A 20,116-nucleotide genomic window follows, 5' to 3' on the forward strand; every position below is an offset into this window, starting at 1 on the left:
AAGGCACCTGGGCCACTCAAGATGGCGGAGATATATATGATAGCAAGGAGGAGGAGAGCCCACGCCGGACAGCAGATGAGGAGGAGGTGCCAGAGACAGGAGAAGATATACAGAACCAGACAGACACTTTTCCAACAAACTGAGGAGATATATGATAAGTACAGACTTAGCAGTGCAAAAATACTAGATTTAATACATTTACTCAATCCGCAGCTTCAACGCCAGACTGTGCGCAGCAGCGCCATCCCCACACATGTGCAAGTGCTATGCTCACTGCACCTCTTGGCCTCGGGTAGCTATCAGGGGGTCATTGCTGTGGCAGGTGGGGTATCCCAAAGTGCACTCTCACGGTTCTTCAGAGCATTCCTAGATGCCATACTCACACACACATGTCCAGATACATATACCTACCCAGGAATGAGGCAGAAATCAACAGCACCAAGTTGGAATTCTACAGGATTGCCAACTTCCCGCATGTAATAGGGTGTGTAGATGGGACACGTATACAAATATGTCCTCCTGCAAATCTGGAATATCTGTTCCGCAACCGGAAGTGTACCCACTCACTGAACATCCAGGTGGTATGTGACGCCCATTATGTTATTACTGACATGGTTGCCAAATTTCCAGGGACTACACATGACTCCTACATTTTCAGGCACAGTGTGATACACCAACGCCTAGAACGTGGGGAGTTTGGAGACGGATACCTCCTAGGTATAGCTGAATACACCTTGCAGACATACACACAGGTCAATGTGGAACACATCTATGCCCAGCGAACATTGTACATTTTGTGCCAAACAGGTGACAGTGCATATGCACTACGACCATGGATACTTACCCCGTACCTAACACCCAGCAATGAGACAGAGAGGCGATACAACAGTGCACATAGGAGGACCCGAAATATGATAGAGAGGACCTTTGGACTGTTGAAGGCAAGATTCAGATGCCTCCACAGAAGTGGAGGTGCCCTCCAGTATGCCCCAATAACAGCATTCAAGATCGTTGGCGCATGCACTATACTGCACAACATTGCCACCAGACGTGGACTACCTCTCACCCCAGAAGACCCAGATTCGGAGGATGACGAGCACGAGCTACCACATCGCCATCATGGGGATAGAAGCATTACAAATCAAGGCAGACAGAGACGGGACCACATTGCAAACCAATACTTTGGAAGGTACGTGCTAACTGTCACCACATACACGAATGTCACACACAAAGAGTCCAGGCGTGAAGTGGAACAAACAGGAACTTTAATGATGTGAACCAATAAACTATTTACAGAAACTAAAGATCAGGGGCTGTTAAAGTCCACCTGCTAGGACGACACATTAACCTCATGTGCCTTCAGTCAATGTCAGTGCGTAGCTCACACCCTACGCCGTGCTCGGCCAGCATGGCTGGTTCCTGGAGCGTCTGCAGTGCCCTGCCGTGCGCTACCACTACGCAACACCCTGGTGTCTGTGGCTGAAGCACTACTTATGGTAGAGCCCTCCTCACTGTCTTGCGGCGTGTCTGCCGCGCCCCTAGCCACCTGTCGTGCCTCCATCATGTCGACTGCGTGGCTAATGCGTCCCAGCCCACGTGCCACATCGCTGGCAAAGTGGCCCATGTCCACCTGTAGGCTTACTGTGCGCCGTGACAGCCCAGTGGTGTTTACAGCCAGCCGGACGATGGAGGTAGCCATGCGGTCCAGGCGGTGGATGAGCTGCCGGTCACGGCGCCTTGCACCCTCTCTCTCCGTGACAAGTTCAGCCACCAGTTGTCTGATTGAGAGCGCAAGGTTACCAACATTGCTGTTTAGATGTTGCAGCTCAGTGTGGACCTGTTGCAGCCCTGTGGTTTGGTTTCGTTCCATGCGCCGCATGGCCCCTGAAATAATTCTAATTTCCCTTGTCTGCAGGCGCTGACCATGGAGGAGTGCAGCCTCGGCGGCAGACAAGGAGGCGTCCCCTACTTCACCATGTGGCACTGGAGGGACATTGAGACGTCGCCTGCGACGCAGTGGTGGTTCTGTGTCCTGTACGCTGGCACTGTGGCTGGGACCAGGTGCTGCCTCAATCTCCAGTATGGCCACTGGAGCATCTGGAGGGGACTGTGGTTGGGTGGTGCAGGTCCCTGTGGTGGCTGCTCCTGGATCCTGTGCTGGCTGGTGGCTGACCTGTGGCCCCTGGATGGTGTGACTGGAGGTGATGTCGTGTGGGAGACCTGTGGGACATAGGGAACACACTGTCAGTTTCTGCCATCTGTTATATGCTTCCTAATAAACTGTTGCCTATCAGCTGCCTACTTGACTACATTGCCCATAATGCGCAATGCAGGTGGTTGCTACTCTGAAATGGAGCTATTTTGGTTGTGCATGCTGCTGTGTACTAGGTGGGTGGGGGTATGGCAGATATGGGTGTACATGCATGTCTCATGGTACTCACTGGTTGATGGTCCTGGCGCTGACGTGTCCAGCTCTCCTATCCTGGACACTGCCTCTGGCTCCAGGGTCTCCTCAACTCTTTCCTCCAAGGGTGTGGGTGGTGGTATGGTAGATGGTCCTCCTCCAGTGCCCCTCATCTGCCGGAGCCGCTCTGCCACCCTCTCCTTGGTCCGGGAGCGCAGGTCATACCACCTTTTCTTTAGTTCCTCAATACTCCTGTGGCTCACACCCATTGAATTTACTTTGTCTTGGATTTCACTCCAAATCCTCCTTTTTTCCTGCTCTGGCACACTGAGGGCTGCTCTCCAAAAGAGTTGATTGTGGTGCTGGCAGCATTCTTCCGTCAGCACCTCCAGTTCTTTCTTTGCAAATTTTAGCTTTCTCTTCATAGGTGTTTCTGCCATTGTAGCTGCTGTTCAGCAGTTGAAAAGGGTGTGGTCCTCCCTCCTCCCAGGTGTATTAGTAAGCTTCCTGGCTGTGATGTCATCATCAAGAGCCAGTAAGTGTTTTCCAGAGTGTTCTGCTGAACCTGCCTTTAATTTGCGGCACAGTCGCAATTTGCGACACCCACTCGCAAGTGTGTTCGTTTTTAGCGCGGTCGCAAAAAGAGTCGCTTTCTCTTGTTGGATACCATTTTGCGAGTCGGAAATTGCGAGTCGCAACGACTCGCAATTTCCGACTCGCAAATCTTTTGCTACCTACATCTGGCCCTTAATTCCTCCACACTGGAGAAACGTTCCAGTAATTTCCCCCACACAATCACATCCGTGAGTGCCCCTTCCCCTCTCCACTTCATGCGCAGATGTTGTTCTTCAGCAGTGCCCTATTTAATCAAGTCTTGAATCCAGCAAGAGATGGCCAGGAACCAGGAGCTTATCCAACCAATGGCCACTCTATGTTTGGCAAACACTAAGACCAGTTGTGTGAGTTTGTATGGGATATTCCAACCCCGGGACCTCTTCATCACTCCTAGAAGGCATGTCACAGGTGACACCTCGAGCCCTAGTCCTGTTACCTCCTCCACTTTACCCACCACCTCCCACCAGAATTGATACATCATCTGACAGGTCCAGCCAAAATGGAGAAAAGAAGCATCCAACAGGCCACATTTAGGACAACTTGCCCCCCTTGCTAGGTCGATCGTATTGAGTCGATCAGGTGTGATGTACGTTCTGCGCACAAAGTTAAAATGTAATAGTTTGAACCTGTGGTTGCATGACACAGCACGCACTAGTGATAATGCCACTGCCCAATCCGCATCCTCCAAAGACTCTCCAAACCTCACGCTCCCCTGCCCTGCGCGCTACACATGTAGGACCCGATTTGTCCTCCCGAAGGGCCTTATAAAACTGAGTGATCAGATGGGCATCATCACCCCAATTCAATAATCCATTCAACACTGACAATGGTTTAGGGGCCACCGGAAACTCACACCAGATCTCCTTGGCCACACTCTCCATTTTGGCATATTGCAAGAACTGACCTGGGCCCAGTCCGAATGTATCCCGAGCATCCAAGAATGAGATAAATTCTCCATTGGGGTATAAATCTCCCACCACTGCACATCCTCCCAATCTCCAGGCTTCCATTGACATTAAGTTATCAATATCCCTAAAAGGGGATAAGTCCCAGGTCTTTAACTCTCTATCAAACGGGGTACGTTTGAGAACCTTCTAAACTGCCTGTGCCCGTATCCAAGCAGTAGTTCTAACCAGATTTTGTACATCTGACTCAGACCGGCCACCCGACATTAGTAAATGCACCAGCATCTTTCCACCCAACAATCCTACAAACAATCTCTTCTCCCAGTTGTCCGAATCCATCATCCACTTCACAGCGTGCTGTAGGTGTGCTGCATAGTAGTAACTTCTAATGTTAGGGATTGCCAGTCCTCCCTCCTTCAACTCCCTCTGCATCATCAACAATGTCACCCTACTACATCACCCAGCCTATACCAACAAGATCAGCAAGTTGTCTAGTCGATTAAAACATCGAGCAAGCAGTGGGAACAGTGAGTTCTGAACCAGATAAAGACACGTTGGTAAAAATGCCATCTTGGCTACAGCCGCTCTCCCCATTATCAAGAGAGGTAGTTTATTCCAGAATAGCACCGACCGTTCAAGACCGGACACTACTCGTTCATCATTGTGTTTCTCATGGGCTGCCATGGTTTGAGTCACCCAAATCCCTAGATTGTCATGGGCTACTCATCGTTAATGTCTTTGTCCCACTGGAACTGCAGAAAGGTGTTGATTCTTGTAGGTTCTGCCTTGATCCAGGTAAGGGTGGCCCTCTCTTGTAACCACAGTGCTGCCAACTGAGGAATGCCAAAAAGCAGTCCATGCCCACCAGAAGGAGTCCCAGAGGAAAAAAAAAACAAAGGGAAAAACCTCTAAAGCAGGAAATCCCTGGAACAAAAAAGAAGTAAAAAGGTAAAATAATACTGGAAGAAGCTGGAACAGGCGAGGAAAAATAACTGGAGAAAAAAGTAGCAGGAGCGAAGATCACCACCAAAGGAAGGGTTGCAGCGCAAGGAGAACAAGAATAACTCACCTTACATACCCAAGAACAGGAAATGACCAACAGGAGGTAGAAAGTCACCATATTGGATTGGGAAAGAAACATAGAAATATATAGAGAAAATACACCATGTTGAAAAAGGTTCCTAAAGCATGCAGGGAAAAAGAAGGCATTTTGGAAAAAAGAAAGAGCATGGCTGCTGAATATGCACATAAAAACACAAGGAAAGGAAGAAAAAGAAAAGAAAGAAAGAAAAAGGACAGGCTTACCAGGTAAGTGAGGGTTGTGGGGGAAGGTGCTCAAGTAAATATTGAGGGTGCACCATGCCCAAGACTCGCCAAGGCCCCATGCCCAATTTGGGGCCTTGAGCGAGAAAGTACAGCACAGTAGGGGTGTGGCACACCCGGCAGCTATGAACCTCTGCCACGCCCCAAACCGAATGCTCAGCTTGTGCTGCAGTCTGCCACAGCATGACACAGATATCTAAAGCTTTCAAGCTCCCATCAGAGCCCCACCCTCTGTAGATCCTCCTGAAGGGCACCACAGAGAGAACCCAGTGGGTACAGGAGTAACTTCTTCCTATTCATTCGAAGACCGGACGCAGCTTCAAAAGCCTGCAACAGCACTGGTACTGAAACACGAGGTTCACGAAGATACGCCAGCACATCATCCGCATATAAAGAGACAGTATGTGTGGCCTGCCCCACTCAGATACCCCAGGGCTCCAGCTCCTCTCAGATCCAGATCGCCAGTGGCTCCACAGCTAAACCAAAGAGAAGCGGAGAAAGTGGACAGCCTGCCTAGTTCTCCTGCCAATCTCCCACGCTTCTGATAGCTCTCCCCCCACTCGAACACGTGTGATGGGTGCAGTATATAGCAGTTGCACCCACGCACAAAATTGTGGGCCAAACCCCATACCCACAGCACCGCTAGTAGGTAGCCCCATTCTACTGTGTCAAAGGCTTTCTCCAGGTCCAATGACACTAGTGGCAGTTCATCCTTCCCACCTACAGTCTCATGCAGCACATGTGCAAAGCAACATAAATTATAGGCCATGCTGCAACATGGAATGAAACCACATTGGTCTTCATGCACCAACCTCCGAATTACTTCTCGAAGCCTAGTGGCCATTATTTTGTAAGGGACCTTCACATCACTATTCAACATAGTAAGCGGGTGATAGGAGGAGGGATCACCAGGATCCCCCCCAGGTTTGAGCATCAAACAAACAATGCCCTGGTGCATGGTTTCTGGCAGGACCCCACGCTGTAGCGCCTCTTCAAACACCGCCAACACTTTCTCCTGCAAAAGTAGGGGGAACGCTTGATATAGCACAATCGGAAACACGTCACCCCCCGACGACCTAGATTTCGACATGGCCTCCATCGCATAGCTCACCTCCTCTACTGTTGTAGCTGTTTCAAGAGCCTCCCTGCATTCGGGCTTTAAGCACAGCAGCCGCATGAGCTGTAGAAACCCTGCCAACTCCTCATCTGGGATTACCGCACCCGCCTGCGATACTCTCTGCAGGAGCTCCCCCAATACCATAAGTATATCCTTGCACTTGGTAATCATCTCATCTTTGCATTCCTAATATACAATATGGGGGGATTCTCCACTTCTGTTTTTAGAATCCATGCCAATAATTTGCCTGACTTATCCCCAAGCGCTGTCTATATGCTCAAAGTGTTACCTTGCTTAATATATCCCAGCAGTTGTTCACCATCTTATACAGCCAAAGCTGTTCCCTCTCAGCCTCCCGTGTAAGTGGTGTCTGATCCTGCAATGCCGTCAACTTGTCCTCCCATTCAGTAAGTTCTTGCTCCATTTGTTTACGCACCCCACAAGCAGTACCAATGCACACCCCCTCACAACCACTTTCAGCACTTCCCATTCCGCACCTCTAGAATCCATAGTGGACCAGTTTAGGTCCAAATAGCCCTTGATAGCCACCGTCACCTTATCACGACATCCAGCATCTCCCAGAAAGCCCACAGGCATCTTACAACTACGTATTAGCTCAGTATTATTGGGTCCCCACCGCAGCTGCATCAACACAGGTGCATGATCAGACAAAAACCTGCCCCGATGACCAACATCCAAAATCTGTGATGAGTTCAGGCCACGCAGGAGAAACCGATCAAGCCTACTATGTGTGTTATGCATCTGAGAGTGACATGTATACTCCCTGCCCTCTGGGTGTAGTACCCTCCATGCATCCCATAACCCTAAATTGTGCATTACCTCCACAAGGGATCTCGTCATCAGTGGTTTGGTCCCCAAACTGGGTGGGAGACAATCCTTTTCGTCATCCAGGATACAGTTATAATCACCCGCCCAAATAAGAGGCGCATCCATCCCATCCCCTATAATATCAGGGGTACCATCATAAAAGGAGGGATCATTGACATTCGCTGCATAAATATTCAGAATGGTAAAAGGCCCCATCTAACGTGCCTTGTACAAGCACATACCTCCCCTCAACATGTACCTCACTGTATACATGGGTAAAGGGAACGCCAGGGGTGATCCATATTGTCACCCCTCTCTCATAAGAGGAGAAAGACGAGGAGAATATCTGACCCCTCCATTTCTTCACTTATTTTTGAGTTTCCTCCTCAGTCATATGCGTTTCCTGGGGACAGGCTTTATGGACCTTATGATGTTTCAAAAAGGAATGCACCCTATACCGTGTGGTGTAATTCTTCAGCCCCCTGACACTCCACGTCATAATATTAATCTGCTGACCCCTACAAAATAGGTTTTCCCCTCCAGTCCCACCTTCCCCTCATCACTTTCCTCTCTGCCAGGGAGTTAACGTGAGTGAGAGCTCATTCCATCTCCTGCACACACACATGCACTGCTGTTGTAACCTGCAAACATTCACACAACGGACCAGCCAAACAACCCAACTCCACGGTTCCCATCCTGGATGAACAGTAATTCAAACACATCAAACCATACTGTAGATCCATACTTATGATTGCTGCCAGGACAACAGCCTAATCCCCAACTCCCCAGCTGCAAGGTCCTACTACGACTGTGGAGTGACCACCCCCCACCCCGACCACAACAGTTTTGTAGTTGAGTACCTATGCATAGAACGCAGAAAACGGCTTGCTCCTCCAGCATACAACTTATGTGCAAATTCAAAGTTTAACAGTGCCCTTCCACATTCCACATTCCAGGTGCCATCCACGGAGATCCAGACCTTCCATTAAGAGAGCACGACATCAGCATTCCAAAGTCACATAACAGGTCAATTGCCCTCCGGGACCAACTCTGCACCCGGAACCATCATTCCCATCGATCTATCAGTCGAACCAGGAGTTACTACAGCCATTGTCCCATCTTGTTGAATCTCGACTCTGGTCGGAGCAACAATGTCCACTATCTGGTCTGCAGTGCCCTCCAGCTGTGTCTCCCCCGAGATCTCCAATCCGGGCTAGCTGGGCCCAAAGGGCAATGGACAGTCAAAGCCAGTCCTTTTCATCTTACTAGAAGCAGCTTTGTCTCACATCTCCAGCCACCTCCAAACCTCCCCCAGTCGATCAAAAAAGTAAGATTTCCCCCCGGTTATCTCCTTCAGGCGAGCCGGGGAATAGCAACATGTATCTGACTTTCATGACACAGAGTTTGGCTTTCACCTCCATAAACCCCTTCCTAGAGGTCTGAACCTTGTTCGTATAGTCAGGATAAATGGAGATTTTACAATTCTCAAAAAACGCTCTCTCCGACCCGCGGGCTACCCTCAGGATACAGTCCCTATCCTTATAATTCAGTAGTCAGGCAATAATAGCTCTCAGGGGTGCCCCGGGACGAGGCAGCGCAACCATGGCTCTGTGAGCTCGCTCTATCACAAACAACATGTGTTGGAAAATGGGTTATTGGTAAGGGCAGGTAGGTACCTACACTTAACAATAGGCCACTAACCTCCACTTAGGTCCAGTTAGGTCTCAGTAAATTAAACCCAGCTCAACCCTTGGTAGCTTGGCAACGAGCGACAAGGCTTAACTTAGGAGACAGAGTGTAAAGCATTCAAATATCACAAAACAGTAATTAAATAAAACACAGGAAACAGTTTAAAAATCCAAAACCAATTTATAAAATAGATTATATTTTTATTTTCAAAATGACACAAAAACGAATAAAATTGGATAAGGGGAACCGGTAATATGAATTTTTTATGAATTATTGTTTTCTAGTGCCTGGAAACAAAAAAGTGCCAATCTGGTCGCACCTCGACCGAGGCAAAGTCAAAGTTTAAGGCCGACTGGGATGGAGCCCGGCTCGGCTACAGCCCGCGAGAGGTCCTGATCAAAAGCTTACCTTCGAACTTAGTCGTTTTTCTGAAGATTTTCTTCAGTGGGACGAAGCTGACAGTCCAATCCCACCTCCTGGAACTCTTCTCCGGATACGCATCACGGGAACCCTCAGTGGAGATTTTTACCTTCGGACCTAGTTGTTTTTTCAAGGGGAAAATCCTTCGACTGGGGCAAACCTTGATCTTGAGCCGACGTCCTTGGAGCCCTCCTCGGATACGTTGGCTGGGAGGTCCTGGTCAATTTTCTACTTTCGGACTTAGGGGGTCATTACAACATTGGTGGTAAAAGCCGCTTACCGCCGTGCAGAAGACCGCCAACACACCGCCGCGGCTGCAGAAATCAGCCACAGCTATTATGACCCACAGCTCGGAATCCGCCAAAATTCAGACACCCACACAAGTCCGCCACACCAAATGTCAGAGATAAACTGGCGAAGACAAAACCTCCACCGTCACACCAACAGAAATACGCCCACACTATCACGACCCACGAATCCACGCATCGGTCTTTCAACCGAGGTATTACATTGGCGGTACACACCGCCGCGCTCAAAATACACACACATTTACAAAACACAGCCACATTGGACAATTTGAAATACACACACCTGATACACATACACACACCACTCCCACACACCAATACAATATAAAACACACACCCACATCACCCACTAACCCATACGACAACAATTGCGACAGAAGGCCAGATAGAGACACCACAATCTATAACCAGGCATCCACAGACACACAACACCATCACCCACATAACATCCACGCACCCCACACAACACACCACTAAATATCCCCCCACATAGCATATCACACACCACCCCACACATCACCCACACCACCCCATGGCATGGCAAAGACACCCCAGGTTCTCTGAGGAGGAGCTCAGGGTCATGCTGGAGGAAATCATTCGGGTAGAGCCACAGCTATTCGGATCACAGGTGCAGCACACCTCCATAGCTAGGAAGATGGAGCTATGGCGAAGAATAGTGGACAGGGTCAACGCAGTGGGACAGCACCCAACAAATAGGGATGACATCAGGAAGAGGTGGAATGACCTACGGGGGAAGGTGCGTTCCGTGGTATCCAGACACCACCTTGCGGTACAGAGGACTGGGGGTGGACCCCCACCTCCTCCCCCACAACTAACAACATGGGAGGAGCAAGTCTTGGCGATTCTGCATCCTGAGGATTCAAAGGAATAGCTGGAGGAATGGACTCTGGTAAGTCAAACCTTAACTATTACAACCCCCCCTACCTGCATGCCATCACATACCTCCACCCTCGCCTCACCACCATCACTCCAACTCCTCACACATGTCCCACTATCACAAACTACACATCCCAACACCAAGCCCTGCATGCAACACCAAAGCATGGACACCCATCACCAATGCATGGCCACTGCACATACCCATACACCCCCCTAAACCATCATCACACAAGGTCCCACATAGGAATGCAAGCACTGGGGTACACGGTCACCCACCCATTGCACACTATGGTACACACAGATGCAATAATCATGCTTTTACACCCCTGCAGGACCCCTACCCAACGTCACTGCACAGGAGGGTCCACACATGTCCACACCACCAACAGAAGAGGCCCACAGTGATGACAGCAGCTCTGTCCAACTGGATCTAGACGACCAGCCCGGCCCATCTGGGACCTCGGGACAGTTGGTTCCCCTCACACAGTCACAGGCCACCACAGAGCTTCCCCCCTCTGGAAACACCAGAACAGCACCCACCCAGCGGGCCCATGCCTCTGTTCCCAGGACACGTCAATCAGCAGTGTGTCCACCACTACAGGGAATCCAGGCTAACCGACCACCTCAACAACAACAGGGACCTGGGGTCAGTGGCAGTGGGCACACCGTTCAGTGGACAGAGGCCCAGGGAAACAGGGTAACTGGGAGAGCTGTTGTGCGACAGGGGGAGGACAGGTCCAGGGAACCCAGTCTCCACGAGGCCCTTTCCAACATCATGGGAGCATACCATCATTCCCAGGAGACAATGGCAACGGTACTGGCCAAGTTTCAGGAGACCCAGCGGTTGCAGGATGAACAGTATTTGGGCTTCAGGGAGGAACTCAGATCCATCAACTCCACCCTGGGCACCATCGTAGGGGTGCTGAAGGAAGTCCTCAACACCAGGAGGGACACTGTGGCACAACAAGGGGCCCCTGACAGTAGCTTGGATGATGAACTGCCCACCACCTCCGCCGGCGCTAGTGGACAGGAGGCACCGCCACAGGACCACCACACCAGCACAGAGAACGATGCCAAGACCCCCGCCAAGAAATGAGACCGCCCTGAATGTCATCCTTTTGTCCCACCTTGTCACCCTGTCCATCCTCAAACTGCCCCAGCTCCACTTCCTATGCCCCTTTGGACAATGCACCTGTGAGACTGATAGACTGGACTCTGCCATGGGCATTCCTCCACAATCACCCCTCCCCATTTTACAGCACCCTCCAATATTGAGCACTTAAATAAACTCCCTTAAGGCACAAAACAATCTGAAGTCTGTCTGTGATTTCGAAATAGTGTATTAGCAATTACAGTGACAAAATGCTCTTACAATTGTAATGTCAACAAACCTATGTAACACAGCTCTAGTCCATGAGGAAACAAAGCAGATGTCACACAGTGGGACCCACATCAGTGAAATCGTAAGGGAAAGTGAAAACTCAGTGACCATACACTGGGTGAAAAGGACAGACAGTAGAGAGGTAGTAGGTTACATTACATGTAGTAGGCAGGTTTGTCTTCTTACCTGTGTCTCACTGGAAGTATTGCAGGATAACTGAGTTCCTGTTGTCGATGTCCTTTTCTTCTGCTTCCTCGTCTTCCCTGTCCACAGGGTACACAGCTGCCACAACACCTCCATCTGGACCATCCTCCTGCAGAAAAGGCACCTGTTGTCGCAAAGCTAAGTTGTGAAGCATACAGCAGGCCACGATGATCTGGCACACCTTCTTTGGTGAGTAGAATAGGGAACCATCTGTCATATGGAGGCACCGGAACCTGGCCTTCAGGAGGCCGAAGGTCCGCTATATAATCCTCCTAGTTCGCCCATGGGCCTCATTGTAGCGTTCCTCTGCCCTTGTCCTGGGATTCCTCACTGGGGTCAGTAGCCATGACAGGTTGGGGTAACCAGAGTCACCTGAAAAAGTCAAGGGACAACTGTTAGACACACACTGACCTGTAGGGATATCCCCAGACAACTATTCCCACTGATTTGGTTCCATGTGCTCACCTAATAGCCACACCCGTTGCCTCTGGAGTTGCCCCATCACATAAGGGATGCTGCTATTCTGCAGGATGTAAGCGTCATGCACTGAGCAAGGGAATTTGGCATTCACATGGGAGATGTACTAGTCGGACAAACACACCATCTGCACATTCATCGAATGATAACTCTTCCGGTTTCTGTACACATGTTCACTCCTGCGGGGGGGACCAAGGCCACATATGTCCCATCAATGGCACCTATGATGTTGGGGATATGTCCCAGGGCATAGAAGTCACCTTTCACTGTAGGCAAATCCTCCACCTGAGGGAAAACGCTGTAGCTCCGTATGTGTTTCAGCAGGGCAGACAACACTCTGGACAACACGTTGGAAAACATAGGCTGGGACATCCCTGGTGCCAAGGCCACTGTTGTTTAAAATTACCCACTTGCAAGGAAATGGAGTACTGACAGCACCTGCACTTGAGGGGGGAATTCCTGTGGGATGGCGGATAGCTGACATCAGGTCTGGCTCCAACTGGGCACACAGTTCCAGGATTGTGGCACGATCTAGCCTGTATGTGATGATTACATGCCTTTCCTCCATTGTCGACAGGTCCACCATCGGTACACCGGAGGATGCCACCATCTACTCACATGTCCCAGCGGACGGTGCCTATGAATGACAACAGCGAGCACAGAGTCAACCAACTCAGAGGTACGTACACACAACTTACATGGAACATGATTCATAATCCGAAATAAGCATGTCTGAGTGTTGAGGCAAGGCCTAGTTATGTGTGACGCAGTTAAAAATAGAGCCATGTGGGCCCCTGAAATGGCGGCTGCCTGACCTGTAAAGTGGGACAATGGGATATGAGGTAACTGCGCTGGCGTGTACACCGTCACAGTAGGCGTTCGAAGTCCGCGGCACAATTCTGCATTGGTTAAAATTGGAACCTATGGGTCCCAGGAGCCAATGACGATGTACGCCGGCGGTGACGGTACGCACCGCCATGGACGTGACCGCCATTTTTGATCTGTTCAATCACTCGATACCTGATCTTCGACAGGAGAGGACCTAAACTGCAAGTGCTGCTGTGACCTCAGTCTGAAAGAGACAATGGCTCGTGCGTCTGGGGAAAGGGCCCCTGTCTTCACATCGGAGGAGTTGGAGAAACTTGTGGATGGGGTCCTCCCCTAGAACACGCTACTCTACGGTCCTCCAGACAAACAGGTAAGTACACTGGGACCAAGCTGTATGGGCTATGCCTGTGTGGAGTGGGGTGGATGAAAGATAGGGGGGGGGAGAATGAGGCGTGTATGAAACAACGGTGAGTGCATGTGCCACATGGCAAGGGTAGGGATGCGGGCCAATGACTGTGACGGTACAGTTGGAAATAACTTCTCTTTTTCCCCTGTACAATTCCTGTAGGTTAGCTCCGACCAGAAGAAGGATATTTGGCGTGCCATCACCAAGGACGTCCAGACCCTGGGGTTCTTTCACAGACGGAGCACTCACTGCCGTAAGAGATGGGAGGACATTCGCCGCTGGAGCAAGAAGACGGCGGAGGCCCAGCTGGGGATGGCCTCCCAAAGTGGGGGGGGTGCCCGTCGCACCATGACCCCCCTGATCCTTAGGTCTCCTTTTTCAGGCAGGCCCTGTGGAACCCCACCCCACCTGGGTACAGTGCCAACTACACCTAGTCAGGCTCCTGTGACATCCATGTGTGCATATGTCGGCCATAGCCTTGTAGGCCATGTCCCAGGGATTGAATAGTAGACCCCAAGTGCACGGCGTAGTTGTTAGGGTTTGTGCACAGCAAAGAGCATGTCCCCTCTCACTACACTAGTGGGTTCTGTAATAGCTTCCTTTTAAACTTACTATTGAAAGCCTTTCTTGTTATCTCACCTTCCCCCCCCTAGGCTTCTGTGTATGTTGTTTAATGTGCTGTTTTGTTTACACATTGGGCCTTGCTTTTACCAAGGCTTCTTTAAAACACTCCGCTCTAGGCCATGTGTTAATTTAACTCATTTGCATAATAACTGAAACTCTGCACACCTTTCAAGAACATGTGCAGCATGTGAGGACCACACCCAGCTCTTCAAACCACACCCAGCTCTGCACACCTTTCAAGAACATGTGCAGCATGTGAGGACCACACCCAGCCCTGTCTATAAAAGGCAGCCCCCGAGCCTCACCCAGTGCTTGTGCTCATCTACCTCCCGCTTACCTGAGGACAGATCCCTCGGCGCTGGCACTCCTGCTCTCTACAGACTTTCATTGGCTTCAATGGGCGCAGCTGCTGGCTCTTCCTTCTTCCGGTTTCCGGTTCCTCCTTGCCTCAGCCTCTCTCCTACAAGCAACCTGCAAAAGAGAAAGAAGACAAGGTTAGACTGATCAGTATCTCTTGCCAGCAACAAGTAAGTGCAAAACTTTTATTACCTGAAAGAACTTTGACAACAATTTCTGGATTCGTGTATAGACAATTTGAAACAAGATACCTTCCACGAACATTATGATTCAAACTCTTTGTTACAAGAATACTTTGCGGAACTTTGTGAGGCAAACAGTAAATCAAGGACTTGCTGTATTTTGACGTACAAGTACAGTATTTGTTTTATAAAAGATTCTGGAAATATGGGAAGTGAGTCTGCTATTGGGAATTTAGGCTTTAGTTATATTAAGATGAATGTTTGATATTGGTAATTCTGATAACGGTATTTGTTTAATGTTTTAGAAGCTTTAGAGTAATAGAAAGCACATCCCAGAGCAGTAACACATTCCAAACCTGGAAACTAGAGACCAGGATCCAAGAGGTACTTTTAGAAGAAAATTTTTAATAAATAAAGGGATAGTCAGGAACCCAGTTAGGAATAGGTTGTACTTATCTGTTCTTTGTTTATGTTTCATTAGGCACTAGTTTCTACAGAAGTCAGAGAGGGCCGCAGATTTGTGCAGCACTTCAACAGTGGAAACGGAAGAACGGTGTTGTCTCTTTATTTTATTTTATCCACTTCCCCCCTTCCCTTGAGCTTCTGTTCTTAGTGCACTGTATTAAAAAACTAGTGTGCTGGAACAAGCAGTTTCAGGGTGGGGTCGGATTGTCTTCAACCTCCATCAGAACTGAACAAGGACTCAGGTGAGCTGGGCTTTGACAGTAGTGCAGGGGGCTTCTGTGTCTGTCGTGTCCGACAACGGTGACATTAATGCATGTACTCAACATGTCTTTCTTCTGTCGTCCCCCCTTTTTGTGTTCTCCCTGTTCTTGTATGCATTAGCATCATCAGGCGGAGGAGCAGTGGCACCGGAGCAGGAGGGAGCTGCATCCCACATGGCCCTGGAGGGCGACACTACGGAGTCAGATTTCACCAGTGGGATGGAGGGCGAGGGGAGCTCCACAGCGGGGACAGGAGCTGAGACCAGTGATACGGACTCCTCCTCTGATGGGAGCTCCCTTGTGGTGACGGGCCCATCTGTGCCCCCCCATCTACAGGTACAGCCGCCACCCCCCCTTGCAGCACTGCCCTCCCAGCAGCCCCTCAGCCTTTGCCCGGAGCCCGCTCACCCAGGAGGGTGGGCATCACCTTCACCCCAGGCACCTCAGGCCCTGCCCCAGTCACCCCTGCTGCCCTCAGCGAGGAGGCCATTGACCTCCTCAGTTCCCTCACTGTTGGGCAGTCTACCATTTTGAAAGCCATCCAGGGTGTAGAGAGGCAGTTGCAAAAGACAAATGCATTCCTGGAGGGCATTCATTCTGGTCAGGCAGCCCTTCAGCGAGCTTTTCAGACTCTGGCCTCAGCACTGATGGCAGCCATTGTACCTGTCTCTAGCCTCCCTCCTCCAACTTCCTCTACCCAGACCCACACCCCTGTACCTTAGCCCACCCCAAGCACACCATCAGACCAGCATGCACACACCCCAACACAGAAAGGAAGCTCAGGCAAATATAAGCCCCACACATCCCACAGGCACTCACACAAACATCAAACACATGCAGACATAGCAACATCCACTGCCTCCACTGTGTCCCCCTCCTCCTCGTCTCCCTCATCCCTCCCAGTCTTGTCTCCACTCACACTTGCATGCACTACATCTACAGCTACTACTTCCATCACCACCACACCCCGCTCAGGTGCAGTCATCACCCCCGACTACAATTCACACATCCCCTGTGTCCTCTCCCAGTGTGTCTGTGACGCCACTTCCCAAGGTACACAAACACAGGCACACTCCCACCCAACAGCCATCCACCTCATGACAGCCTCCAGCACATGCACCTCCACCCAAAGTCACCAAACGTACACCTCCTACAACCACAACTCCCAAATCCCCTCCATCTACCCGTCCCAGTGTTCCTAAGAAACTTTTCCTGTCCACCCTTGACCTCTTTTCCTCACCTCCCCCACCCCGTCAGTTCCCTAGGGCCCGACTCTCCAGGTTCCAACCTAGCACCTCAGCCACAACATCGGCGGGATCAGTGGTGTCAGTAGTCACCGGATTCTGGAGTGCACCAGGCAGCAGGGCAGCCAGTGTGCCAAGGAGCCACAGCACGGACAGTCCCCCACCTGTCAAGCATCAAAAGTTGGGCAGTGCCCGGCGGGAGAGGGGGAAGACACCAGCCACCAAAGCCGCTCCCAGGGGTACAGGTGGGAATGTGGAGTCAGCTGAGACACCTTCCAAGGTGGGGAAGGGGCACAAGAAACCCGACAAGTCTGGGAAGATCAGCACGGCGGAGAAGACTGCCATCAGCCCCGCTGCCCAGGAGGCGACCACCATCAGCAGCCCCGCTGCCCAGGAGGCGACCGCCATCAGCCCCGCTGCCCAGGAGGCGACTGCCATCAGCCCTGCTGCCCAGGAGGCGACCGCCATCAGCCCCGCTGACCAGGAGGTGACCGCCATCAGTCCTGCTGCCCAGGAGGCGACCGCCATCAGCCCTGCTGCCCAGGAGGCGACCGCCATCAGCCCCGCTGCCCAGGGTGTGACCGACAGCACCAGCCCCGCAGGTCCAGAGAGGACCGCCACCACCAGCCCCGCTGGCCAGGATGCAACCGCCAGCACCATCCCCGCAGGCCCAGACAGGACCGCCAGCACCAGCTCCGCTGGCCAGGATGCGACCACCAGCACCAGCCCCGCAGGCCCAGACAGGACCGCCAGCACCAGCCCCGCAGGCCCAGACAGGACCGCCAGCACCAGCCCCGCAGGCCCAGACAGGACCGCTAGCACCAGCCCCGCAGGCCCAGACAGGACCGCCAGCAGCTGAGTCGCTGCCAAGGACACCACCACCACAAGCACAGCTGCCATGGACACCGCCGCCACAAGCACCGCTGCAATGGACACCGCCGCCCCAAGCACCGCTGGCCCATGAGCGCCAAGAGCACTGATGCTACTGAGTTCGCCACGAGCAGGATGAAGCACTCTGGGCACAAAGCCCCCTCCAGAACCAGTGGAGATTTACATCCACTACCTCAGTCCTTGGCACGATGAAGCACTCTGGGCACAAAGCCCCCTCCAGAACCAGTGGAGATTTACATCCACTGCCTCTGTCCTTGGCAGGATGAAGCACTCTGGGCACAGAGCCCGCTCCAGAACCAGTGGAGACTGTTATCCACTTGAGAGACTGTGGCTTTCAACTCCCAGGATTGAACAGTGGGCAACCCACCCACTGTAGAGACTTGAGAGACTGTGGCTTTGCACTCCCCAGGATGGAACAGTGGGCAAACCACCCACTGTAGAGACTTGAGAGACTGTGGCTTTGCACTCCCCAGGATTGAACAGTAGGCAACCCACCCACTGTAGAGACTTGAGAGACTGTGGCTTTGCACTCCCCAGGATAAACAGTGGGCAAACCATCCACTGTAGAGACTTGAGAGACTGTGGCGCACTCCCCAGGATTGAACAGTGGGCATGTGGCCCCCTCGTGGATTTGACGTCGTGCACTCATCCGGCTGAGGTGGCCCCCTTTTCCCTTCTCCCTGAGGTGCCTGTTTTATTTCTATCTGATGCCCATGCAGTGTTCTCTCCGTCATGTTTGGGTACCTTGTGTGGCCTCGCCCATGCAGTGTGGGCCCAGTGTTTCACGGACTTAAATGGAGCAATACCTGGACTTCTATTCTTGGTGTATATATTTGTTAATAGTGTATATATGTAGTAGTTTTCTCATTAAAATGTAGAAGAAAATATTCAGGAAACTAAAATAATTATTTGTGATGTATTTATTCTTCAAGATAGGAATCCAAGAAACTCCAGCCACACCTCCAAGCTGCTCGGCAAGATCTCAACTGCCTCCTCTCCACATTCCAGATTCTCTCATGCCAGGAGCAGCATGGGGGGAGTGGAGCATACCAAGAAACATTGTAACAAAATAAATAAACTTTAAAATAAACAAGAAGAACCAAGTGAAATAACTAAATAGATACATCTAAAAGAAATGTGAAATATACTACACTACCTCCCTTTTCACAACAAGAAAAACAAAAACACAAAAAATAAATAGAATATAACAAAGGTTCATCTTAGCTTAACAACTCTATTTAAATTCCAAGTACGCCCATCATCAACTTTAATCGCTCCATGGAAAACTTTAACAACTTTGAAAATTCTACTAAAATGAGACTGTCCACCTCCTGCTTTCCCCGGCCGTTTAATCTTAACACAATCCCCCACATTTACTAGTACTTTCTTCACAGACTTTCGCAAATCATAAATGCGTTTCCTCTCCTTTTGACAGTGCAAGTCTTTCTCAACAGCGATCTTTTTTTGCAACTCATAATCCAGTTCTTTTTGAGTATATTTCTTTATCCAGGGAGGATCCAATCTAGTATGAGGAATACACTTCTTGAACAAAACAAATGGAGATTGTCCAGTGCTGGAATGAGAAGTAAAACGATAATCCTCAACTTTACGTCTAACCATACTCACTCAATCTCCACCCAATTGTTTAGCTAATTGAACAGTTTCTTTTAGAGTCCTGTTGAATCGTTCTATCATACCATTAGTTTCTGGATGGTAGAGAGCACACCTCTTATGTACAATCCCTCTTGAGTTAAAAAAAATCACACATTAACCTAGACGTGAATTGGACCCCGTTGTCAGACATAATATATTTTGGGTTACCTTCTCTTCCAAACACATCTGATAAAAAACGGATAACAATAGTTGAGGTAACTTCATGTGTGATCAATACTTCCGGCCACCATGACAAAACATCCATAACAACAATGACATACTTTGAAGATGTACCAGTACCTATAGGATCCATTATATCAATGGATATTTCCTCCCACACTTCTTTAGGTATTTCTTTCAAAAACATTGGTTGAGTTCTAAGTTTTAAACTCTTATCTGCAACTCTACACTCCACACACTCACAAACTCTTCTCTCAATCTCTAAATCCATTCCAGGCCACCAATATACACATCTCATTCTTTCCTTTGTTTTGCAAATCCCTTGATGACCCTCGTGTGCAAGATCCATCAAACGTCCACACAAATTTTTAGGGGTATCAATGTACTACCTCTCACAACTAGATCATTGTAAACTGAAAGCTCATGCCAATTTTTTTTTAACTGTCCACCAAACC

Source organism: Pleurodeles waltl, chromosome 2_1 (genome assembly GCF_031143425.1).
Source record: "Pleurodeles waltl isolate 20211129_DDA chromosome 2_1, aPleWal1.hap1.20221129, whole genome shotgun sequence".
Classification (NCBI taxonomy): domain Eukaryota; kingdom Metazoa; phylum Chordata; class Amphibia; order Caudata; family Salamandridae; genus Pleurodeles; species Pleurodeles waltl.